Genomic DNA, 26,646 nt, shown 5'->3' with positions numbered 1-26,646 from the left:
TGGTTCAGGAGTGCTGGCTGAAAGCTTATCTTAAAGAGTCGCCCCCTTACAGAGCACCTAGTCTAAAGAACACAATCAAACCCTGAAAAGACAAAGGGATCAATGAATAAAAGTCTCATAGGGTGCAATCAAGTGAGTATTCTAGGGCATCGTAAAGGTCTGAAAGCCAATGAAGGAATGAACCTAAGTTGCTATGCATGAAACCCCATAAAATCAAGGACATGACTTCCACAATAATGACTCATTTCTCTTGTTATTTCATTCATCATTCTCATGTTTCAGTACATGCTTAGGGACAAGCAAGCTTTAAGTTTGGTGTTGTGATGCCAGGGCATTTTGGCCAGTTTCATTGACCTTTTCTTTAATGTTTTAGGGTAGTTTCATGCATTTTCTTAGTTAATAAGCAAGTTTTGGGTAGATAATCACTTACATCTTGATTCAAGCAAACATTGTGAATTTCATGTGATTTTATGAGAATTATGCATGAATTGAATGACAAATTGGATAATGCATGCCTCATAACTTGGATTAGAGCTTTGATGCACTTTATTTGCTTGATTTCAGGACAAAAGAAGCAAGGAAGAGCTACAATAGCAGCCACGTTAATCTAATTAACGTGACCACTAACGTGGAATCGGAATAAACTTGAAACGTTAATGAGAAAAGTGATTGCCAATAACGCCTTCGAAACCATCATGGCCCACATTAATTGCCACGTTAACCACATTAACGTGGTAGTTAACGTGGAAAGAAAGGGAGCTCCAGCGTTAGTGGTAAAAGTGAATACCACTAACGCTCCAAATTGGTAATTAGCCATGTTAAGAGTCACGTTAACTCAGTTAACGTAAACTCTAATGTGGAAAGGGAAGACAATGCCAACGTTAGTGACACTCACCTTGTCACTAACGTTGGACTAAGCCCAATTGGCCACGTTAAGAGTCACGTTAACTACATTAACGTGAACTCTAACGTGGGAGGAGCAAGGAATCGCCAACGTTAGTGACACTCACCTTTGTCACTAACATTGGACTAAGCCACTATGAGCCACGTTAGTTGCCACGTTAATTGTATTAACGTGAAAGCTAACGTGGAGGAAAGAAATGATGAGCCAACATTAGTGACACTCACCTTTGTCACTAACGTTGGAGTTGGCAATCACCACCACGTTAGTGGCCACGTTAAGACAATTAACGTGAGGCACTAACGTGAGAAGGGGCGTTTGGAGCGTTAGTGACAAAGGTAAGTATCACTAATGCTCTCGAGGCTAAGGCATGCCCACGTTAAGAGCCACGTTAGTTATACTAACGTGGACTCTAATGTGAGAAAAGGGGGGGCTAAGAGCAACGTTATTGGCAAAGGTAAACGCCAATAACGCTTGCGATGGACCTAGAGGCAACGTTAGTGGTCACATTAGTGCCACTAACGTTGAAGTTAACGTGAACTATCTTGGGCTAGGAACGTTAGTGAAAAAGGTGATTGTCACTAACGTTCTCGAACCCACATTTTCACACACCAAGTGGGCCCCGGAAGTAGATTTTTACACTAAACACCCTAGCTTACTCCTTTTCTGTAACCCTAGGTCACTAGTTTACTATAAAAACTACTTTTAGTGATTCATCTTGTACCTCATGACACTTTACACGTTTCATATTGTATCTTCTACGGCATGAGTCTCTAAACCCCATTGTTGGGGGTGAGGAGCTCTGCTGTTCTTCATGAATTAATGCAATTACTACTGTTTTCCATTCTATCACCCTTGCTTCTATTCTAAGATATTCATTTGCACTTCAACCTAATGAATGTGATGATCTGTGACAATCATCATCATTCTCACCTATGAACGCGTGCCTGACAACCATCTCCGTTCTACATGCAATCAAGCTTGAATGTGTATCACTTGGGTTTCTAATCTAAGATTGGAACTATCATGGTATAGGCTAGAATTATTGGCGGCCATTCCTGAGATCCAGAACGTCTAAACCTTGTCTGTGGTATTCTGATTAGGATCTGGGAAGGGATGACTATGACGAGCTTCAAACTCGCGAGTGTTAGGCGTAGTGACAGACGCAAAAGGATCAATGGATCCTATTCTGACATGGTCGAGAACTGACAGATGATTAGCCGTGCGGTGACAGCGCATTTGGAACATTTTCACTGAGAGGACGGGAAGTAGCCATTGACAACGGTGATGCCCAACATAAAGCTTGCCATGGAAGGGGCCTTGCGTGCATGAAGAAGAAGACAGTAGGAAAGCAGAGATTCAGAAGACAAAGCATCTCCAAAACCTCAACCTATTCTTCATTACTGCATAACAAGTATTTATTTCATGTTCTTTTACTTTTTTCAATTAAATCTGAGAATTATTGATATCCTGACTAAGAGTTACAAGATAACCATAGCTTGCTTCAAGCCGACAATCTCCGTAGGATCGACCCTTAATCACGTAAGGTATTACTTGGACGACCCAGTGCACTTGCTGGTTAGTTGTGCAAAATTGCAACAGTGTGATTGTGATTTCGTGCACCAAGTTTTTGGCGCCATTGCCGGGGATTGTTTGAGTTTGGACAACTGACGGTTTATCTTGTTGCTTAGATTAGGAATATTTTATTTTTGTTGGTTTAGAGTCTTTTATTTGAGTTTAGTTTCATATTTTAAGTTTGGTGTCTTCTTTGTGTTTTCCTTTAATTTTTCGAAAATTTCTGTTTGATTTTCTAAAAATTTTAAGTTTGGTGTGTTTTTGTGCTCTTATTTACCTAAAAATTTTTCAAAAAAATTTGTTCTTGGTGTTCATCTTTATCTTCAAAGTGTTCTTGGTGTTCATCTTGACACTCTAAGTTTTCTTGTTTGTTCTCTTTGTTTTGATCTAAAATTTCTAAGTTTAGTGTCGTTTTGTTGTTTTTCTCTTTCCTCATTAAAATTTAAAAATAAAAAAATATCTTTTCCTTATTTTACTCATAATTTTCGAAATTTAACATTAAAGTAGTCAAAGATTTTCAAAATCATATCTCTTCTTTTTAATCAAGTCAAAATTCTAATTTCAAAAATTGATCTTTTCAAATCTTTTTCAAAAAAATCAAATCTTTTTAATTTCTTCAATCATATCTTTTCAATCATATCTTTTTTTTAATAAATTGCAATCACATCTTCTTAATCATATCTTTTTCAAAATAATTTTCAATCATATCTTTTTGATTGCTAATTTCAAAATCTTTTTAATTAATTAATTAATTTAGTTTTCAATTTGCTTTTATTTTATTTTCTTTTTGTTTTCGAAATATTATTTTATTTTCCATTTATTTTACTTTATTTTATTCGGTTTCTTTTAATAAAATAAAATAAAATAAAAACAAAAATATATTTTATTTACAATCCACATCATCTCCCTTTCTCCATCATGGACCTAAGTGGAAGTGAACAGTCCAGAAGGACTCTGGGGTCATATGCTAACCCCATTACAGCTGCATATGGGAGTAGCATTTGTATACCTCCCATCAAAGCAAGCAGTTTTGAGCTAAATCCTCAACTCATTATCATGGTGCAGCAAAATTGCCAGTATTCTGGTCTTCCACAGGAAGAACTTACTGAGTTTCTGGCACAGTTCTTACAAATTACTAACACAGTACGTGATAAAGAAGTGGATCAGGATGTCTATAGATTATTACTATTTCCATTTGCTGTAAAAGATCAAGCTAAGAGGTGGTTAAATAATCAACCCACAGCAAGCATAAAAACATGGAGACATTTATCAGACAAATTCCTGAATCAATTTTACCCTCCAAAAAGGATGACACAGCTAAGGCTGGACATCCAAGGCTTTAAACAAGAGGATCATGAATCCTTTTATAATGCCTGGGAGAGGTACAGAGGGATGCTAAGAAAATGCCCCTCTAAAATGTTTTCAGAGTGGGTACAGTTAGACGTCTTCTACTATGGGCTTACAGAAAGAGCTCAAATGTCTCTAGATCACTCGGCTGGTGGATCTATACACATGAGAAAAACAATTGAAGAGGCTCAAGAACTCATAGATACAGTTGCTAGAAATTAACATCTGTACTCAAACAGTGAGTCCTCCATAAAAGAAGAGGCTATGGCAGTAACTACTGATCCTAATCCTCAAGAACAGATTGTTGAACTTAATCAGCAATTACTCCTTATGACAAAACAATTAGCAGAATTTAAAGAGATGCTCCAAGACACTAAAAATGCTAACAAGAATATAGAAGCACAATTAAATCAGACAAGACAACAGCTATCTAAACAGATAACAGAAGAATGCCAAGCTGTTCAACTAAGGAGCGGGAAGACATTGAATAATTCAGCTCAAAATAGTAAAAAGCCAAGAAAGGAACAACTGACAGAGGATGACCAAACCACTGCCCAAAATCCCTCTGAGGACAGCAAGGGCCCAGAGAGGAATAATTCTGGCTTTCAAACGCCAGAAAAGGGAGAAAAGTTGGCGTTAAACGCCCATTCCTTGCCCAGTTCTGGCTTTCAAACGCCAGAAAAGGGTGGGAAGCTGGCGTTAAACGCCCATTCCTTACCCAGTTCTGGCGTTCAAATGCCAATGAGGGATCAGACACCTGTAAGTGCTGATAATAACCCCTCTAAGAAGGCTTCTCCAACCACTTCTATAGGGAATAAACCTGCAGCAACTAAGGTTGAAGAATATAAAGCCAAGATGCCTTATCCTCAGAAACTCCGCCAAGCGGAACAGGACAAACAATTTGCCTACATTGCAGACTATCTCAGGACTCTTGAGATAAAGATTCCGTTTGCAGAGGCACTTGAGCAAATACCCTCTTATGCTAAGTTCATGAAAGAGATCTTAAGTCATAAGAAGGATTGGAGAGAAACTGAAAAAGTGTTTTTCACTGAAGAATGCAGTGCAGTCATTCTGAAAAGCTTACCAGAAAAGCTTCAAGATCCAGAAAGCTTCATGATACCATGCACATTAGAGGGTGCTTGTACTAAGACAGCTCTATGTGACCTTGGAGCAAGTATCAACCTAATACCTGCATCTACTATCAGAAAGCTTGGGTTGACTGAAGAAGTCAAACCAACCCGAATATGTCTTCAACTTGCTGATGACTCCATTAAATATCCATCAGGCATAATTGAGGACATGATTGTCAAGGTTGGGCCATTTGCCTTTCCCATTGTAGTGCTGGAAATGGAGGAGCACAAGAGTGCAACTCTCATTCTAGGAAGACCTTTCCTAGCAACTGGACAAACTCTTATTGATGTACAAAAAGGGGAAGTGACCCTGAGAGTCAATGAGGATGAGTTCAAGTTAAATACTGTCAAAGCTATGCAGCATCCAGACACATCAAATGACTGCATGAGCACTGATATTATTGACTCTTTGGTGGAAGAGATCAATATAACTGAGAGTCTTGAATCAGAGCTAGAGGACATCTTTAAGGATGTTCAGCCTGATCTGGAGGAACCAGTTGAAATAAAAGAACCTCTAAAAATCCCTCAGGAAGAGGAGAAACCTCCTAAACCGAGCTCAAACCACTACCACCATCCCTGAAATATGCATTTCTGGGAGAGGGTGACACTTTTCCAGTGATCATAAGCTCTGCTTTAAATCCACAGGAAGAGAAAGTACTAATTCAAGTGCTAAGGACACACAAGACAGCTCTTGGGTGGTCCATAAGTAATCTTAAGGGCATTAGCCCAGCAAGATGCATGCACAAGATCCTATTGGAGGATGATGCTAAGCCAGTGGTTCAACTACAGAGGCGGCTAAATCTAGCCATGAAGGAGGTGGTGCAGAAAGAGGTCACTAAGTTACTAGAGGCTGGGATTATTTATCCTATTTCTGATAGCCCCTGGGTGAGCCCTGTCCAAGTTGTCCCCAAGAAGGGAGGCATGACAGTGGTTCATAATGAAAAGAATGAACTGGTTCCCACAAGAACAGTTACAGGGTGGCGCATGTGTATTGACTACAGAAGGCTCAATACAGCCACCAGAAAGGATCATTTTCCTTTACCATTCATAGACCAAATGCAAGAGAGACTAGCAGGCCATGAATACTACTGCTTTTTGGATGGCTATTCAGGCTAAAACTTGATGTTGCATAAACTTGATATGCTACGATTTAGGAAATTGCACGATCGGCAAAATTCCTTCCAGCAAGTGCACCGGTTATCGTCAAGTAAAAACTCACAATAGAGTGAGGTCGAATCCCACAAGGATTGGTTGAGTGAGCAATTCGGATTAGAAGTATGTTCTAGTTGAGCGGAATCAAGATTTAGATGAGAATTGCGGAATGTAAAATTGCATGAATTAAAGAGCGAGAAGCTAAATTGCTGAAATTAAAAGGGATGGGGGTGATTGCATGAATTTAATTGCAGAATGTAAAGAGAAAGTGGTAAATCAGGAATGGGGAGTTCATTGGGTGTTAGGAGATATTGAGATCTCCGAATCAAAACAACTTTTATCCCTTCCTCAACCAATGCATTCATTGAATTTTGCTTGGCAATCTTATATGATTGGATCCCAATCCCTTGGCTCACCAATTCTCTCTAAAAACAAACAAATTCCCAATCCCTTGGTTTAAATGTTCATAAGAAGAGATGATGCTCGATCACTGATTATACCACACAGTTTCATGAACCACAATTTGGTAGGATTACATGTCACAATATCCATCCAAACCCCAATCCAATTCACTGTGAGAAAGCTTCTCTAGCATGAATCCTCCATTCCTTTCCCAAGGTTCCGAAGGATTCCAATTATGGGTAGTTTCTTTCCCAAGACAACTACCCAATGGAATTAGATCGAGAAGCTTTCTAACAAAATTCAAGAGAAAAGATTGAAGAAGAAGATAAAACTATCATTGATTCATTGAATTACAATAGAGCTCCCTAACCCAATGAAAGGGGTTTAGTGAGTCATAGCTCTGAATTCAATTACAAAACTAAAAGAAAATGATCCAAAGTTCTCCGTGTAAAAGTAAAAGTCCTAACTAACTTAAATTCTATCCTATTTATACACTTTCTAAATTGAGCTTCTGTTGTGTTTCTTGGGCTTTGAGGCCTTTCCCTGATTTCCTTTTGCTTTGGGTTTATGGTCCATAATCCTGATGAGGCTGTGATCCAATTCTGTAACATTCATTGAGCAAACTTAGTGATAAACAAGTAATGACACAAGACTCAACAAATTGAAGCTCCAGACTCATCAATTCTTCAGGCCCAATCCCATAAACCATGATATTCAATTGGGTTTCATACCATAATACGTTTAAGTTAATGTTTGTGCTCAAATGCTAACTTAAACTTCAATATATTTGGCCCAGAAACCCCTTTCAAAAAGTGGCGTTTAAGTTGAAGTTTAAGTTTCAGTTTAAGGTTAAACTGAAACTTAAACGTGGAAATGGAAGAAAGCAACCCAGGAGTGTGAAATGTCGAACACGTTTAAGCTTCAGTTTAAGGTTAAACTGAAGCTTAAACGTGGAAATGAAGAAAGCAACCCTGGAGGAGCAATTGGGTCGAACACGTTTAAGCTTCAGTTTAAGGTTAAACTGAAGCTTAAACGTGGAAATGAGAAAGCAACCCTGGAGGAGGAAAATAGTCGAACACGTTTAAGCTTCAGTTTAAGGTTAAACTGAAGCTTAAACGTGGAAATGAGAAAGCAACCCTGGAGGAGAAAAATAGTCGAACACGTTTAAGCTCCAGTTTAAGGTTAAACTGGAGCTTAAACGTGGAAATGCTCCTGGTGCCTTTCTTACTTCTGGCGTTTAACCTCCAGTTTAAGGTTAAACTGGAAGTTAAACGTGGAAATGCTTCCTGGTGAGATTCTCATTCTGGCGTTTAACTTCCAGTTTAAGGTTAAACTGGAGGTTAAACGCCAGTTCCAGCATTTCTTAGCCTTCATGATTCTGGCGTTTAAGCTCCAGTTTAGGCTTAAACTGGAACTTAAACGCCATTTCCAGCATTATATGGCTTGGTAGTTTAAGTTCCAGTTTAAGCTTAAACTGGAACTTAAACTCCATATGTGATATTCAAGCTTCCTTTATTGATTTTTTTGCTTCCTTGCCTAGCCTCTTCTTCCTTGAAATCATCCAAACAATTGCATCAAAGTCTTGCAAAATTTCATGAGAAATCTTCCATTCATAGCATTCAAGTAATATAACTAAAAACTCATGGAATTTGCATCAAAATCATACTGTTTGGATGGTTCATTGCTTTGTTATTCATTTAACCATTCTTGGTTACTTTAAGCTCAAGAAAATGCATAAAACAACTAAAACTAACAGAAAAATGCTAGTGAAACTAGCCTAAGATGCCTTGGCATCACAACACCAAACTTAATGCTTGCTTGTCCCTAAGCAAGTCCTGAGTTATTTGAGAAGAAAGTATGAAACAGAAAGCAATTACATTGGCTATATTAGCAAGCATTTGAAGTTCATCAGAAGGGTTTTATGCAGAAAGTTGCAGCATCACTTTTTCATTCTTATCAGGTAAGATTATCACTTTTTCATTGCATCCATCAAACACTGCTATGGCCTCTTGTTATTCTTATGTCCTTGGCACTTTTTTTTTTTTTTTTTTGTTTTTCTTTTCTTTTTCTTAGAGCTCCTTTGCTCCTTGTTTGCTTAGTGTCATGTGTTGCACAAGCCTTTGGCATTTTCTTTTTCTTATCAGTGCACTACACATATCCACTACAGGCATTTTAGTTCACATTTCTTCTTGAGACATTGGTGCCCAGCACCTCTTTGTGTGACTAAATGTTTTGTATTTAGATTGCTCTTGATAATGGACTTTTGGTTGATAATCCCGGGTTAGTTAACCCAAGTTACCAAGTGTTGAAACACTCCTCAGAACCTATTCATCCAAGCATATCCTTAATACACAAACACCACAGGCATTTGTCTCAGAAGTTCAAACCATTGGTGCCTAGCTTATTTTCTCAATTTTTTTGCTTTTTGGTTGCCCTTTTTCAGTGGCTTTTTCTTCTTCTTTTTCTTTCTTTTTCATGGCCAAAGACATTTATTCATCAAGATCCCTAGACAGTTTTCAATTTCTACACAAAAAATGATAATTCTACACTCTATTTCCAGTGATCTGACTAAACAATCAAGCATGCATACCACCACTTAATTCTACTTGATTTGTCACTAATTGAGCCAAGTTACTTTTGTTCAAACTTTTCTTTTTTTTTGGAAACAGAACAAGCATGGCAAGCATTTGTTTAAGAAGGTGAAGTTATATCCAAACATCTAGGCATTCACTTTATTCAAAGCAATAAACAGACAAACATACTAGAACTTTCACATAAAACTTAAATGACTTATAATGAAAGAAAGCTCATAAAGACAATTCACCAATTATCATTTGATTATTAAGGAACGAGACCACCTCTCATTTATTGCTTGGTTCTTCTTGATTCTTGGGATCCTGCTTCTTCTTGCTTCTTACCTCTTTTTGACTACTTGTACTTCCTTTGTCTTTTCTTATGAGCTTTTTCCAGAATCCAGCCTTTTTCATTGTTTCTTCCACTCCTTTTTCAAGGATCATTGCCTTGTTTATTTCTCCTTCTTTCCTCCCTTTGAAATACTCATCAAAAGCTGGGAATGCTGGGTCCATCTTGTGTAGATATTCCCCTATGTAGTTAAGCTTGATTTGAGAACTGATGTTGTAATCAGCTTGAACTGAGTATCTTGCATTCTGCAAAGTAGTGGCTTCCTTGATTGCCAAGATATTGGCATCTTGGTGTTGGCATATGTGGCTGAGGGATCCCTGTAATTGTAAATTCTGTTCCCTTTGCAGATCTAAGAATCTTGATTCAAAGTTCCTTTGCATATCCATCATTTTTAGGTGAAAGTCCTCTTGTCTCTCCTGAGACCTCATGTATTGTTGAGACATTCCTTCTATGATTTCCTGCATTCTGCTCATATCCATGGGGTCTCTGGGAATTTGTTGTCTTCCTTCTGGAATTCCTTGCTCTTCTTCTCCTTCTTGCTCTGCTTCTTGCTCTGCTTCTGCTTGTTGCCCTTCTTCATTTCTTTTTTTTGTATGTCTTGGAGCAATTGGGCCAAGAGTCATTCTGTACGCAGTTATGGCCATTCCAGGATATAGCCAATTAGGTCTTTTATCTTCAAGTGGTACTTGGGCATCGATGCATAGTCTAATGATGGTGCTAGGGAAGTGGAGCCAGGATTCAGGGTCACTTTTCTCACTAAACTCTTGTATCTGTTCAGCAATGAGTTTATGAACTTTGATCTCCCCCCCCCACCATAATGCAATGTAGCAAGATGGCTCTTTTAGGGACTATTTCTGAAGAGTTTGCAGTGGGTAGGATGGATCTCCTAACTATTGCATACCACCCTTTAGCTTCAGGTGTTAGGTCTCCCCTTCTCAAGACTCTTGGAGCCCCTCTTGTTTTTCTCACCCATTCAGCTCTGATGGCACAAAGGTCTTCAGCAATAGTCGTATAGTCAGGTTCTCCTATCATCCTTTCCTCATAACTTGCTTGGCTGAAACGTATGTTTTTCAGGCCAAGAGTTTTCATGATTGCCTTGGGGCTGAAGTCAACTTCCACCCCTCTCACATAGCTTTTGTATGTGGGTTCCACGGTTGGATCCTCCCTCACTGCATTTGCATAAAACTCTTTCACCAGGTTGATGTTGATTTTAGTGATTGGCTTAGTCAGGAGCTCCCACTTCCTCTTTTTGATCTTTTCCCAAACACCTGGGAACTCATCCTTTTCAAGGTCAAAGGGAACCTCAGCTAGTACCCTTTTAGGTCTCATCCATTCGGCTTGAATCTCATGGAAAACTGATTTGTATTTCCATGCATCGAATTCCCTTTCCTCCTCCATTGGCTGCTTGTCTTTTCTTCTTTTGTGGCTAGATGAGGCTGCCATGGGTTCTTTAGTTTTGGTAAGTGACAAGCTAAAGTTGACAAGGTGAAGCAAGAAGTGTTGTTAGAAGTGTGGTGAGGTTGTTTTCGGCAAGAGATAGTTATGCTATGATGAAAGAAAATGTGCAGGAAGGAGATTTGGTGGTGTGGAACTCGTTCCCCAAGTGGTTCTTTATAGTGCACGCAAGTGAAAAATGGACGGCTAGGGTGATTTGTGAAGGGTGGCTTGATGGTAAATATATGAATTAGGGAGAAGGACGAATTGCTTTTCATTTTCTTGGAAGTATTCTGGGTGCATTAGGTTGTACATGTAGCTATCTTTTCATGCAGAACTTCCTTTTCCCATGTGTTAGTTTCAAAGACTTGTGAACTTTCTTTTTGACCAAGCACCGTACCTCCCCCCTTGTCTTTTTCCTCCATTCTTATCCTCCCTTTTGTACCTGCACAAACAAACAAATTTGCTATCATTTTTTTTTTCGGTCCATGTGAATAATGAATAGTACTTGCACATGTTTTTTCATTCTTTTTGAATTGTAAATCAATGATTGACTTCATGAGCTTATAGCCGTGACCTTTGTATGTATGCACACTCATTACTGGACACCAAACTTAGTGTTTGGTAATGTCTCCTGATGACATGAAATCCATGTTGGTTGTCCTTAATGAATGTGCATAATTCTAATAAATCATAGTCACTTTGGCTCTTTGATCCTAAACAATTTTACTACCTAAAGTAATTGAAATCAAAGTATTAAAACATGCAAATGGTATACTTGTCATGAATTTCTAAATCCAGAGGAACTTCTTGCTTTTCATTAACTGTGTTCTAAAAGGAACACCAAACTTAATGTTTGGTTGTGCACCTTGAATGAAAGATTGAATACAATTTGAATAAGATTTGGGGGTGCCTTTAGGCACACCAAACTTAGAGACCAATTGTATTTTACATGCAATGTTTAGTGCACTTTATCAACAGTTGTCTTGAGGATTCAAGTTCATGCATAAGACACCATGCTTTATTAGATGCAGAGCAAAACAATAAAGAGTAAGGATACTAAAACATGGGTTGCCTCCCATGAAGCGCTTCTTTAACGTCACTAGCTTGACGGTTGTCCCTTGTTAGGGTGGATTGTAGTGCTTGATGTCTTCTCCTCTCACTATGAAAACGTCCCCATTTGATTCCTTCATGACTTCTAAATGTTCCATAGAAAGAACTTTCCTGATTGTGAACACTTGAGGGAGATGGGAAGGAATGGTTTTGAGACCAGGTGGGATTGGCAGATAATGACTTGATATCACTTTATCTCCCGGAGAGAAACCTTCAGTGGGAATTTTCTTGTTTCTCCACCCTCTTGGCAATTTCTTTACAATTCTTCCCTTTCTCTTGAGGATTTCTTCATTGACCCTTATGCCAGGAGGATCCTTCTGATCTGTTTCTATTGATTCTTGTGGCTTTAACTCTTGCAATTCTTGTTTGCCTTCCAAGGACTGTTTCAGAGTTTCAGCTGCTGGATTGCTTTCCTCCAAACACAGATGGCTACTATCATCCTTAGGCTTTTCAGGTTCTGGTTCAGGCTCGGATGCAGGTTTGAAAACATTGAAAATGAGCTGTTCATCATGTATTCTCAAAATTAGCTCTCCTTGTTCTACATCTATGAGCGCTCTAGCAGTGGCTAGAAATGGCCTTCCCAGAATGATAGGGTGTAGGTAGCTTTCCTCCATGTCCATAATGACAAAGTCTGCGGGGAAGAAATAATTTCCCACTTTCACCAGCACATTCTCAACTACCCCTTCAGCTTGCTTCTGAGTTTTGTCAGCCAGTTGTATGATTACATCAGTGGATCTCACCTCATTCAGTTGTAGCCTCTTCATAAGAGTCAGAGGCATCACATTTATGCTAGCTCCTAGATCACAGAATCCTTTGTCAATTTTTGTTTCCCCTATGATGCAGGGGATATGAAAACTTCCTGGGTCTGTTTTCTTAGAGACTATGTCCGTCTTGATGAGGGCACTGCATTCTTTGTTCATTATTACAGTTTGTCCTCCCTTCAAAACTCTTTTCTTGCTCAGCAATTCCTTTAAATACTTGATATGTGTAGGCATCTGCTGGAGAATCTCAAGGAAGGGAATATTGATATGGAGAGACTTAAATGTCTCTAAAAACCTTGAATAGGTTTTCCCTTTTTCACCTCCTCCTAACCTCTGAGGAAATGGTACTTTTGGTTGGTATGTTTCCAGCATGCCTTTTTGCAGTTCCTAGGCTTGCTCAGTTTCACTTTCCTGCTTAGCTTCTTCCACACCTTCCTTCAAGATTTCTGGCTCCTGTTCTGAGGGTCTGATTCCTTCTTCTTCTGAGACTTCCTTCAATATGGTGATGGTCTTGCATTCTTCCCATCTCACTCTCTTTTGTTCCCCTTTAGGATTCTTTTCTGTGTCACTAGGGAACACTGCAGTTGACTTGGGGGCCTGTTGAGATAGCTCTCCTACTTGAGACTCCATCCTCTTGAGTTTTTCACCATGGTTCCTTAAGGTAGATCTCACATCATCCCTAAAGCTTTTCAACTCACTTATGTCCTGACTCATGGTTGCAAGCATTCCTTCTATCCTGTTTAATTGATCTTGAAATTGTTGGTTCGGATTAGGTTGGGCAGGTTGATTATTTTGGTCATGATATGGTGGTTGAGAGTAAGTGTTTTGTGTGGTTTGGTATGATCTTTGGTTAGATTTTTGGTATGTGGAATTGTTATGTTGGTTGTGGTTGTAAGGTTTGTGGTTTTGTGGTTGGGTTTGTTGTTTCCCCCACCCAAAGTTTGGGTGGTTTTTCCATCCTGGGTTGTAAGTGTTGGAATGTGGATCATATGATTGCCTTTGTTGGTATCCCACATAGTTGGCCTCTTCCCAATCACCTCCTTCAATGCTTACTTCCTCTTGATCTTGTGTGTGTATTGCAGCCACTTGCTTTGTTTCTAATTTCCTGGTGAGCTCTGCTAGTTGCTTGGCAAACACCTTGTTTTGGGCTAAAATTGTATCAACATGGTTCAGCTCCATGACTCCCTTAGTGTTGTGTCTCTCTGAAGCATAGTAGTACTCATTCTCAGCCACTGTCTCAATCACTTCAATGGCTTCTTCCACAGTCTTTTTCCTGTTCAATGAACCTCCTGATGAATGGTCTACAGCCTTCCTTGATTCATAAGAAAGTCCATCATAGAAAATATGCAGTTGCACCCAGTCATGGAACATGTCTGGTGGGCATTTCCTTGTCAAATCCTTGAATCTCTCCCATGCCTCGTAGAGAGTTTCACCATCTTGTTGTCTAAAAGTCTGAACCTCAGATCGAAGCCTATTGACCTTTTGTGGGGGGTAGAAACGTGCCAGAAACTTACTTTCCACCTCATCCCAGGTTGTTAGGCTCCCCCTTGGGAATGATTCCAGCCACTTAGCTGCCTTGTCCCTAAGTGAAAATGGGAACAAGAGCAGTTTATAGGTATCTTCCTGGACTCCATTGGACTTCACAGTGTCGCAAATTCTCAGGAATTTTGTGAGATGTTGGTTTGGATCTTCATTAGCACTCCCACCAAATGAACAATGATCCTCCACAAGTGATATTAGCTGTGGTTTGAGTTCAAAATTGTTGGCCTGAATGGGTGGTTTCTGAATGCTGCTACCACAATTCCCAGAGGTTGGGTTTATGTATGAACCAAGAACCCTCCTCTCAGGGATGACATTGTTTCCATCAGCCCTCTCATGGTTGTGAACTTCTCTATCCATGTTGAGATCTAAAGCTTCCTCAAAATTGTCCTCAGATTCTCCTTCAGATTCCTCTTCTCTCAGTATTCTCTTCCCTCTTGCTTCCCTTCTAAGTCTATGAAGGGTCCTCTCTGGTTCGGTATATGGAGGAGTTGATGTCTCTCCTCTCCTACCTGTCATACAAGAACACAGCACAGGCACCAAACAAGTGAAATACTCTTGGTTAATGGAAGAGTATGGTTAGAGCAGTTGAGGAATTAATTCAAATAGTTAGTGAGTCAGTGATTTAGTTGCTTGAATTTAAAGGCATAAAGAAAGAAAACAAGTAACAGAGTGCAGAAGTTAAAATTCAACAAGTAACTTGAACTAAATTATCAAAACAAAAAAAATGCTCAATCTAGTTAACTTCCAATTTGAGAATTGTCAATCGAAAACCAATCCCCGGCAACGGCGCCATAAACTTGATGTTGCATAAACTTGATATGCTACGATTTAGGAAATTGCACAATCGGCAAAATTCCTTCCGGCAAGTGCACCGGTTATCGTCAAGTAAAAACTCACAATAGAGTGAGGTCGAATCCCACAAGGATTGGTTGAGTGAGCAATTCGGATTAGAAGTATGTTCTAGTTGAGCGGAATCAAGATTTAGATGAGAATTGCGGAATGTAAAATTGCATGAATTAAAGAGCGAGAAGCTAAATTGCTGAAATTAAAAGGGATGGGGGTGATTGCATGAATTTAATTGCAGAATGTAAAGAGAAAGTGGTAAATCAGGAATGGGGAGTTCATTGGGTGTTAGGAGATATTGAGATCTCCGAATCAAAACAACTTTTATCCCTTCCTCAACCAATGCATTCATTGAATTTTGCTTGGCAATCTTATATGATTGGATCCCAATCCCTTGGCTCACCAATTCTCTCTAAAAACAAACAAATTCCCAATCCCTTGGTTTAAATGTTCATAAGAAGAGATGATGCTCGATCACTGATTATACCACACAGTTTCATGAACCACAATTTGGTAGGATTACATGTCACAATATCCATCCAAACCCCAATCCAATTCACTGTGAGAAAGCTTCTCTAGCATGAATCCTCCATTCCTTTCCCAAGGTTCCGAAGGATTCCAATTATGGGTAGTTTCTTTCCCAAGACAACTACCCAATGGAATTAGATCGAGAAGCTTTCTAACAAAATTCAAGAAAAAAGATTGAAGAAGAAGATAAAACTATTATTGATTCATTGAATTACAATAGAGCTCCCTAACCCAATGAAAGGGGTTTAGTGAGTCATAGCTCTGAATTCAATTACAAAACTAAAAGAAAATGATCCAAAGTTCTCCGTGTAAAAGTAAAAGTCCTAACTAACTTAAATTCTATCCTATTTATACACTTTCTAAATTGAGCTTCTGTTGTGTTTCTTGGGCTTTGAGGCCTTTCCCTGATTTCCTTTTGCTTTGGGTTTATGGTCCATAATCCTGATGAGGCTGTGATCCAATTCTGTAACATTCATTGAGCAAACTTAGTGATAAACAAGTAATGACACAAGACTCAACAAATTGAAGCTCCAGACTCATCAATTCTTCAGGTCCAATCCCATAAACCATGATATTCAATTGGGTTTCATACCATAATACGTTTAAGTTAATGTTTGTGCTCAAATGCTAACTTAAACTTCAATATATTTGGCCCAGAAACCCCTTTCAAAAAGTGGCGTTTAAGTTGAAGTTTAAGTTTCAGTTTAATGTTAAACTGAAACTTAAACGTGGAAATGGAAGAAAGCAACCCAGGAGTGTGAAATGTCGAACACGTTTAAGCTTCAGTTTAAGGTTAAACTGAAGCTTAAACGTGGAAATGAAGAAAGCAACCCTGGAGGAGCAATTGGGTCGAACACGTTTAAGCTTCAGTTTAAGGTTAAACTGAAGCTTAAACGTGGAAATGAGAAAGCAACCCTGGAGGAGGAAAATAGTCGAACACGTTTAAGCTTCAGTTTAAGGTTAAACTGAAGCTTAAACGTGGAAATGAGAAAGCAACCCTGGAGGAGAAAAATAGTCGAACACGTTTAAGCTCCAGTTTAAGGTTAAACTGGAGCTTAAACGTGGAAATGCTCCTGGTGCCTTTCTTACTTCTGGCGTTTAACCTCCAGTTTAAGGTTAAACTGGAGGTTAAACGTGGAAATGCTTCCTGGTGAGATTTTCATTCTGGCGTTTAACTTCCAGTTTAAGGTTAAGCTGGAGGTTAAACGCCAGTTCCAGCATTTCTTAGCCTTCATGATTCTGGCGTTTAAGCTCCAGTTTAGGCTTAAACAGGAACTTAAACGCCATTTCCAGCATTATATGGCTTGGTAGTTTAAGTTCCAGTTTAAGCTTAAACTGGAACTTAAACTCCATATGTGATATTCAAGCTTCCTTTATTGATTTTTTTGCTTCCTTGCCTAGCCTCTTCTTCCCTGAAATCATCCAAACAATTGCATCAAAGTCTTGCAAAATTTCATGAGAAATCTTCCATTCATAGCATTCAAGTAATATAACTAAAAACTCATGGAATTTGCATCAAAATCATACTGTTTGGATGGTTCATTGCTTTGTTATTCATTTAACCATTCTTGGTTACTTTAAGCTCAAGAAAATGCATAAAACAACTAAAACTAACAGAAAAATGCTAGTGAAACTAGCCTAAGATGCCTTGGCATCAACAACCAAATTGCAGTGGATCCTCAAGACCAAGAGAAAACAGCATTCACATGTCCATCCAGAGTATTTGCTTACAGAAGAATGCCTTTTGGTCTGTGCAATGCACCTGCAACCTTTCAGAGGTGCATGCTCTCTATCTTCTCTGATATGGTAGAGAAGTTCCTGGAAGTCTTCATCGATGACTTCTCAGTATTTGGAGACTCATTCAACTCCTGTCTTGATCATCTAGCACTTGTCCTGAAAAGGTGCCAAGAGACTAACCTGGTCTTAAACTGGGAAAAATGTCACTTTATGGTGACTGAAGAAATTGTCCTTGGGCACAAAATTTCAAGCAAGGGAATAGAGGTGGATCAAGCCAACGTAGAGATAATTGAAAAATTACCAACACCTGCTAATGTTAAGGCAATCAGAAGCTTTCTAGGCCATGCAGGATTCTATAGGAGGTTCATAAAGGATTTTTCAAAATTTTCAAAAATTGGGCGTTAAACGCCATAATGGATACCATTCTGGGCGTTTAATGCCAGAAAGGCAGGGGGAGGATATTTTGTTTCCAACTTCAAATTTTTTCAAATTTTCATGTTTTGACTCATACTTTTCTGCATAAACATGTTTCAAACCTTCATCATTCACCCTCAATTTTCAAAAATTCAAAAATTTTCTAAATCTCTTTTCAATTTTCTTTTAAATCCTTCCCAAATCTTCTTCAAAAACTCAATTATCTTCTTAATTTCTTTCCAAATCTTTTTCAACTCATCATATCATCTCTTAATTCTTAGATGCATAACCAAATTTTAAGATTTAACATCTTTATATCTTTTTCAATTATAAAAATCTCATCTTGTTCATATCATGATTTTATTTTCTTCCATCAATCATATCTCTATATCATATCTCTTTCAAATTTTTCGAAATCCCTTCCCTCCTCCTATAAATATACATTCGGCCATCCCCTCCTCTCCATCATTCGAATTTGCCTCTTCTCCTCTCTCTCCTCTTTCCTTTCTTTTGCTTGAGGGCAAGCAAACCTCTAAGTTTGGTGTGTTTTTCCGTGATCACTGAGCTAAGACTCATCAAGATCATGGCACCTAAGGGAAAATAAACCAAATCAAGAGGCAAGAAAGAGAATACTCCAAAGAGTCTTTGGAATCAAGAGAGGCTCCTAACCAAAGAACATGCAGACCATTACCACAAAATAATGGTCTGAGATCAGTGATCCCAGAAGTTAAATTCAATCTAAAAGAAGATGAATATCCAGTGATCCAAGAGCATATTCGAAACAGAGGATGGGAAATTCTAGCTAATTCTGAAACAAAGGTTGGAAGAAACATGGTTCAGGAATTCTACTCAAATCTGTGGCTAACAGATAAGCAGAGAATAACTGGAACCGCCTTTCATACCTACCGAACCATGGTCAGAGGGAGGCTTATTTACTTCCATCTGGACAAAATAAGAGAGGTCTTCAAATTGCCTCAACTACAAGATGATCCAGAATCCTTTAATAGGAGAATGGTGAGAGTAGATAAGGGGTTGGATCAGGTTCTAGAGGACATATTCCTCCCTGGAACTAAGTGGATAACCAATTCAAAAGGTGTCCCAAACCAACTCAAGAGGGGAGATCTCAAACCAGTTGCAAGAGGCTGGTTGGACTTCATTGGGCGTTCTATATTGCCCACTAGTAACCACTCTGAGGTCACTGTCAAAAGAGCAGTGATGATTCATTGTATTATGCTTGGAAAAGAAGTGGAGATTCATCATCTGATTTCTTGTGAGATTTACACAATTGCAAACAAGAACTCCACTGAAGCCAAACTGGCCTACCGAAGCTTAATTTCTCTGCTATGTAAAGATGCTGGGTGAGGATGGGAGTAGATGAATTCATCCCAATCGAACACCCAATCACCAAGAATTCAATAGAAGGACAAGTGCAAGACAACTCCATAAAAAGGAGGGCACAGGAGTTCCTCCCAGAAATTCCTTAAATTGACTACTGGACCCGCCTAGAAGCATCTGCTACCAAGCTGCAAGAAGCTATGGAACAACTTAAGGAAGAACAGCAGAATCAAAACTGCATGCTCTACAAACTGCTGAAGAAACAGGAGAAGCAGGGGTGTGAGCTACAGAAGCTGAAGCGCCAGAAGCTCTCCCTTGAAGGACCAAGCACCCCACAGATTGAGGGAGCATCCACTTCTCAAAATCAAGGTTGTTGAGTCCTAACTCTGTGATAACCTTTATTATTAAGAGTCTATTTTAAGAGTCATTTATTTTTTTTGTTTTTTTTATTTTTCGTCTTCTATTATTAGAAGGCTCTTATATTTATTTTTGAGTCTTATTGTCATTCCATGATTAATAAAATTTAAAGTTTATGTCTTAAAGCTATGAATGTCCTATGAATCCATCACCTTTCTTAATTAAAAAGTGTTTTTAATTGAAAAAGAAAAAGAAGTACATGAATTTCAAATTTTAAAACAGTTTAATTATTTTGATGTGGTGGCAATACTCTTGTTTTCTGAATGAATGCTTGAACAGTGCATATGTTTGAATTTGTTGTTTATGAATGTTAAAATTGTTGGCTCTTGAAAGAATGATGGAAAAGGAGAAATGTTATTGATAATTTGAAAAATCAAAAAAATTGATTCTTGAAGCAAGAAAAAGCAGTGAATAGAAAAAAAAAGAGAGGATGATATGCGGAAAAAAAAAGAGAGAGAAAGAAAGAAAAAGCAAGCAGAAGAAGCCAGTAGCCCTTTAAACCAAAAGGCAAGGGTAATAAAAAGGATCCAAGGCTTTGAGCATCAGTGGATAGGAGGGCCCTCAGGAATGAAATCCTGGCCTAAGCGGCTAAACCAAGCATTCCCTAACCATGTGCTTGTGGCGTGAAGGTGTCAAGTGAAAACTTGAGACTGAGCGGTTAAAGTCGTGGTCCAAAGCAAAAAGAGTGTGCTTAAGAGCTCTGGACACCTCTAATTGGGGACTCTAGCAAAGCTGAGTCATAATCTGAAAAGGTTCACCCAGTTATGTGTCTGTGGCATTTATGTATCCGGTGGTAATACTGGAAAACAAAATACTTAGGGTCACGGCCAAGACTCATAAAGTAGTTGTGTTCAAGAATCAACATACTTAACTAGGAGAATCAATAACACTATCTGGATTCTGAGTTCCTATAGAAGCCAATCATTCTGAACTTCAAAGGATAAAGTGAGATGCCAAAACTGTTCAGAGGCAAAAAGCTAAAAGCCCCGCTCATCTAATTAATACTGATCTTCATAGATATTTTTGGAATTCATTGTATACTCTCTTCTTTTTATCCTATTTGATTTTTAGTTGCTTGGGGACAAGCAACAATTTAAGTTTGGTGTTGTAATGAGCAGATAATTTATACGCTTTTTGGCACTATTTTTAGTATGTTTTTAGTATATTTTAGTTAGTTTTTATTATATTTTTATTAGTTTTTATTTAAAATTCACTTTTCTGGACTTTACTATGAGTTTGTGTGTTTTTCTATGATTTCAGGTATTTTCTGGCTGAAATTGAGGGATCTGAGCAAAAATCTGATTCAGAGGCTGAAAAGGACTGCATATGCTGTTGGATTCTGACCTCCCTGCACTCGAAGTGGATTTTCTCGAGCTACAGAATCCCAATTGGCACGCTCTCAATTGCGTTGGAAAGTAGACATCCTGGGCTTTCCAGAAATATATAATAGTTCATACTTTGCTCAAGATTTAATGGTCCAAATTGGCGTTTCAAGTCAGCTTAAGAATTCTGGCGTTTAACGCCAGAACTGCCATAAAAGCTGGAGTTAAACGCCCAAACTGGCACAAACGTTGGCGTTTAACTCCAAGAAAAGTCTCTACACATGAAAGCTTCAATCCTCAGCCCAAGGACATACCAAGTGGGCCCCGAAAGTGGATTTTTACGCTAAACACCCTAGCTTACTCATTTTCTGTAACCCTAGGTCACTAGTTTACTATAAAAACTACTTTTAGTGATTCATCTTGTACCTCATGATACTTTACACATTTCATATTGTATCTTCTACGGCATGAGTCTCTAAACCCCATTGTTGGGGGTGAGGAGCTCTACTGTTCTTCATGAATTAATGCAATTACTACTATTTTCTATTCTATCACGCTTGCTTCTATTCTAAGATATTCATTCGCACTTCAACCTGATGGATTTGATCCGTGACAATCATCATCATTCTCACCTATGAACGCGTGCCTGACAATCACCTCCGTTCTACATGCAATCAAGCTTGAATGTGTATCTCTTGGGTTTCTAATCTAAGATTGGAACCTTCGTGGTATAGGCTAGAATTATTGGCGGCCATTCCTGAGATCCGAAACATCTAAACCTTGTCTGTGATATTCTGAGTAGGATCTGGGAAGGGATGACTGTGACAAGTTTCAAACTCGCGAGTGTTGGGCGTAGTGACAGACGCAAAAGGATCAATGGATCCTATTCCGACATGATCGAGAACCGACAGATGATTAGCCGTATGGTGACAGCACATTTGGAACATTTTCATTGAGAGGACGGGAAGTAGCCATTGACAACGGTGATGCCCAACATAAAGCTTGCCATAGAAGGGGCCTTGCGTGCATGAAGAAGAAGACAGTAGGAAAGTAGAGATTCAGAAGACAAAGCATCTCCAAAACCTCAACCTATTCTTCATTACTGCATAACAAGTATTTATTTCATGTTCTTTTACTTTTTACAATTAAATCTGAGAATTATTGATATCCTGACTAAGAGTTACAAGATAACCATAGCTTGCTTCAAGCCGACAATCTCCGTGGGATCGACCCTTACTCACGTAAGGTATTACTTGGACGACCCAGTGCACTTGCTGGTTAGTTGTGCGGAATTGCAACAATGTGATTGTGATTTCGTGCACTAGCTTTCAATCTTCATCCAATTAGGTAGTTGTCTTGGAAAAGAAGCTATTCATACTTGGATCTCTTCGGAACCTTGGAAGAGGAATGAAGAGATCATGCTAGAAATGCTTTCTCATGTTGGACCAAATTGGGGTTTGGATGGATATAGTGACATATAATCCTACCAACATTTTGATTTGGGAATACATGTGGTATAATCAGTGACCACACTTCATCTCTTCTCATGAGTAATTAGACCAAGAAATTGGCTATTGATCAAGATTTGAGAGATTGAATTACCAAGGAATTGGAATTCAATCACTTAAGATTGCCAAGGAGATCAATGAATGCATTGATTGAAGAAGAGATGAAAATAAACTTGATCCGGAGAATGCAACATCTCCTGAGCCCAATGAATTCCCCATTTCTGATCTTACCCATTCTCTTTATTTTCTGCCATCTACTTTTATGCTGAATTCCCCATTTCCCATTTAAGATTCTGCAATTTATTTTCTGTCATTTATATTCAGTTCTTTATTTCCAGCATTTACAATTTCTGCTATTTACTTTTCCGCCATTTAATTTTCTGCAACTCTCAAATCAACTTCTGCTTAGCTCAACTAGAACATTCCTCCGATTAAAGTTGCTTGACCAATCAACCTCTGTGGGATTCGACCTCACTCTATTGTGAGTTTTTACTTGATGACAATTCGGTATACTTGCCGAGGGAAATTTGTTGAGAGACAAGTTTTCGTGCATCAGTTTTCATACAAATTTTATGAATAAAGGAGCAAAAGCATGAAAAATCTCTGCATGAATCAAATCTCAAGCACAGGTGAATTTTTGTTAATATACAGGGTAAATATGATGGAATAGATCACACTAAGTGAAGTTATAATTTTTGAGCATTATTAGCACACTTAGTAGAATAAAGATTATCCTGTATGTTACTTTGATACACTTGTTTGTTTTATGACAGGCTAAATAGAAGCAAAGAAGCAGAGAAAAGCAGAGTTGGAGAGCCAACGTTGATGGCAAAATTTGAATAAACGTTGGCAATGAACCAACGCTGTACAGAAAAATTGAAGAAGCAACGTTAGAGGGAACGTTGGTGATCTAACGTCAACCCCAACGTGCGCGCAAAAGAAGCCGGGAAAAATTTGCAGCCACGCGTACGCGTCCCTCATGCGTACGCGTGAATGATAAAGAAATGGCAACCCACGCGTTCACGTGAGTAGTAAAATGATAAGCCACGCGTGCGTGTCACCTACGCGCACGTGTGAAAAGGCCAACGTTGGATGTAACGTTGGTGGCCAACGTCCGTGATGACATCCCTGGGAAAAATTTGATATGACGCGTACGCGTGGGTCACGCGTACGCGTCGATTGGCAAAAAGCAGCATGCACGCGTACGCATGGGTCACGCATACGCGTGGATTGAAAAATGTTGCAGCGGAAGTTTGCATGCCAACGTTGACGCAACGCGAATGACAGAGTCTGAGAGCAAAATTTTGACGCTGCAACATCACTTAAGGCCCCAATACACCCCTGGATCATGCAAGCAAGCTGAGCCCATCAATTATCACTCACCCAAGGCACAATAAGGATCTAGATTAGGAATTTTAATTCATTTTTGTAATTTGAATTTTCATCTTTGTAAGCCTATATATAGGCAGTAGCTGGATTGGAGGAATTACTCTGGATTGGAGGGGAGTCCAGGGTCATGCATACACATCCCCTAACACACACCATTCATCACTCCTCTTTCTTTTCTTTTCTTTTTCTCTTTTCTGGTAGTTTAATTTTAGTTTGTAATTTCCATTATGAATTTAAAGTTTCCATTTCTATTTGAATTCTAATTCTTCTTCTTTAATTTTCTGCAATTTTCTTTCTTCTCTGTTAGAATAGAGCAATGAACTAAACTAACTCTTTTCATTGGGTTAGAGAGCCCTATTGTTATTTAATGGATTAATTGTATTTTTCATCATCCTTTCTCTGTCTTTTCTCTTGGTCTTACTAGAAAGCTTTCGATCCTCATTCAATTGAACAATTGTCTCGATGGAGAAATTGTTCATAATTAGATTTCCTCGGAACCTTGGGAGAGGAATGAGGAAATCATGCTAGAAATGCTTTCTCATAATGGATTAGGTTGGGGTTGGATGGATATTGTGACATTTAATCCTACCAATACTTTGATCTATGAATTTGTGTGGTATAATCAGTGACCAAACTTTATCTCTTCCCATGAGCACTTAAATCAAGGAATTGGGCAATTGTTCATGCTTAGAGAGACTAGATTGCCAAGGAATTGGGATATAATCACTTAAGATTGCCAAGGAGATCAATGAATGCATTGATTGAGGAAAAGATGAAAATGAATTTGATCCGGAGAATTACAATATCTCTTGATCCCAATGTTCATTTTATTTTTCTTCTTTTACTTTCTGTCATTTACTTCCTGCACTTTACATTTATGTCAATTTACTTTTCTGCACTTTACTGCTTTTATTTACTTTAATGCAATTTACTTTTCTGCTGCTTATCACTCAAACTGAATCATCTAACTAGGCTAATCAACTAACCATTAATTGTTTAATCCATTAATTCTCGTGGGATCGACCTCACTCTTTAGTGAGTTATTACTTGACGACAATTCGGTATACTTGCCGAAGGGGATTTTTGTAGTGATGTAAAAAATCTTTCATCAAGTTTATGGCGCCGTTGCTGGGGATTGGTTTTGTATTGACAATTTGATGTACCACTATTTCGTGGTACATTTTATACTTAATTGAGTGGATTTTATCCACTAAACTCACACTTATTCATTGAATTCGCATGTTTTATATTTTCCTTCCTAATTTTGTGCTATAATTGAAAACATGCTTCTTTGGCCCTAAATTTGCTAATTTTAATCCTCTCTTATTACCATTCGATGCCGTGATATGTGTGTTAAGTGATTTCAGGGTTTATAGGGCAGGAATGGCTTAGAGGATGGAAAGGAAGCATGCAAAAGTGGAAGGAATACAAGAAATTGAAGGAATTGCTAAGCTGTCTAGCCTGACCTCTTGCGTTGGAAAGCTAACATCGAGGCTTCGAAATGATATATAATTTCCCATAGTTGCCCTTCAGATAAGCAGTGCGCACGAGTGCATCACGCGCACGCGTGCATTTGCGAAAATTCAACGTATCAGAATTTGTCCCCAGCGATTTTTGAGCTGTTTTTGGCCCAGTTCTCGGCCCAGAAAACACAAATTAGAGGCTGCAGAGTGAAGGAATGAAGAGACACTTCCCATCATTCACATAATTTTAGGTTTTAGATGTAGTTTTCTAGAGAGAGAGGCTCTCTCCTCTTTTTAGGTTTTAGGATTCCTAGTTTTATGCTTTTGAGTTGGATATTGAGAAGAGTTACTACCTCCGTTGAAGTCTTTATCATTCTAGTTTGTTTTCTATTCCTTTACTCTTTTTATTCCCCATTTACTTTGTTTAGAGTTATATGGATACCTTCGATTTTGGAATTAATTAATGCAAAGATACTTTTCTATTTAGTTTCATTATTTCTTAATTATTTTCAATTGAGTCCAATTATCATGTCTTCTTTCTACTCCCTTTACATGTATGCAAAATTGGCATCCATGTCAATGGAGTAGGCTTCCAACTTGGCTTTGGAGTTGATTAATATTTGGAGACCCTTGAGTTTGGAAGACTCAAGAGTTAATTTTTAATTGGGAATTTTTGGCTGGCTCTCTAGTCACTAACGCTAATCCTTCCCAAGGGAGAGGATTAGGACTTGTGAATAGAAGTTGGCTCAACTACTTGACTTTCCTTTATTCGGTAAGGGTTAACTAAGTAGAAACAACAACCTATTACTATTAATCTTGGAAAATCCAACAAGGATAGAACTTCTGACTAATCTTCTCCTAGCCAAGGCTTTTTATTTTAATTACATAAAACCTCTTGTTAATTTTTATTGCTTTAATTTATAATCATTTATTTTTCCATTCCTCATTCAAAAATTTCTCAGAAAACTCATAACCAATTATAAGTAACACACCTCCCTGCAATTCCTTGAGAGACGACCCGAGGTTTAAATACTTCGGTTTATTTTTATTGGGTTTGTTTTAGTGACAACCAAATTTTTGTATGAAAAGATTAATGTTGGTTTAGAAACTATACTTGCAACGAGGATTTATTTGTGAATTCTTTACTAGCAAAAATTCCACTCATCAAAATGGCATCGTTGCTGGGGAATTGCAAACGTGTGCCTTATTATTAGTTATTGTAAATATTTGCTTTTTGCTTGTTTGCTAGTTTTTGTTAGTTTAGGAATTAGTTGCTTATTTTTTCTAGCTTTTGTTTTTATTTTCTTTAGCTATTATGAACTCTCACCCCTTTGGCTATGAGTTTGGTTACAACTATGTTGCAGGAAGAGAAGATTACAATGAGAATATGCATCAAGGATGGGAAAGTCAA

At 38.4% G+C, this 26,646-nt stretch overlaps 1 non-coding gene across 1 annotated transcript; it reads left to right on the top strand.

Moving 5' to 3' along the window:
* The first annotated feature begins 14,106 nt into the window (after positions 1-14,106).
* Positions 14,107-14,210, top strand: LOC148574442 (small nucleolar RNA R71). The gene has a single exon (XR_015906118.1). It is a non-coding gene; the product is annotated as a small nucleolar RNA R71 (small nucleolar RNA).
* Positions 14,211-26,646: the final 12,436 nt, after the last annotated feature.

Source organism: Arachis ipaensis, chromosome B2 (assembly GCF_059453495.1).
Source record: "Arachis ipaensis isolate K30076 ecotype BB chromosome B2, ASM5945349v1, whole genome shotgun sequence".
NCBI lineage: Eukaryota > Viridiplantae > Streptophyta > Magnoliopsida > Fabales > Fabaceae > Arachis > Arachis ipaensis.
This window is presented reverse-complemented; position numbering and strand designations above follow the sequence as displayed.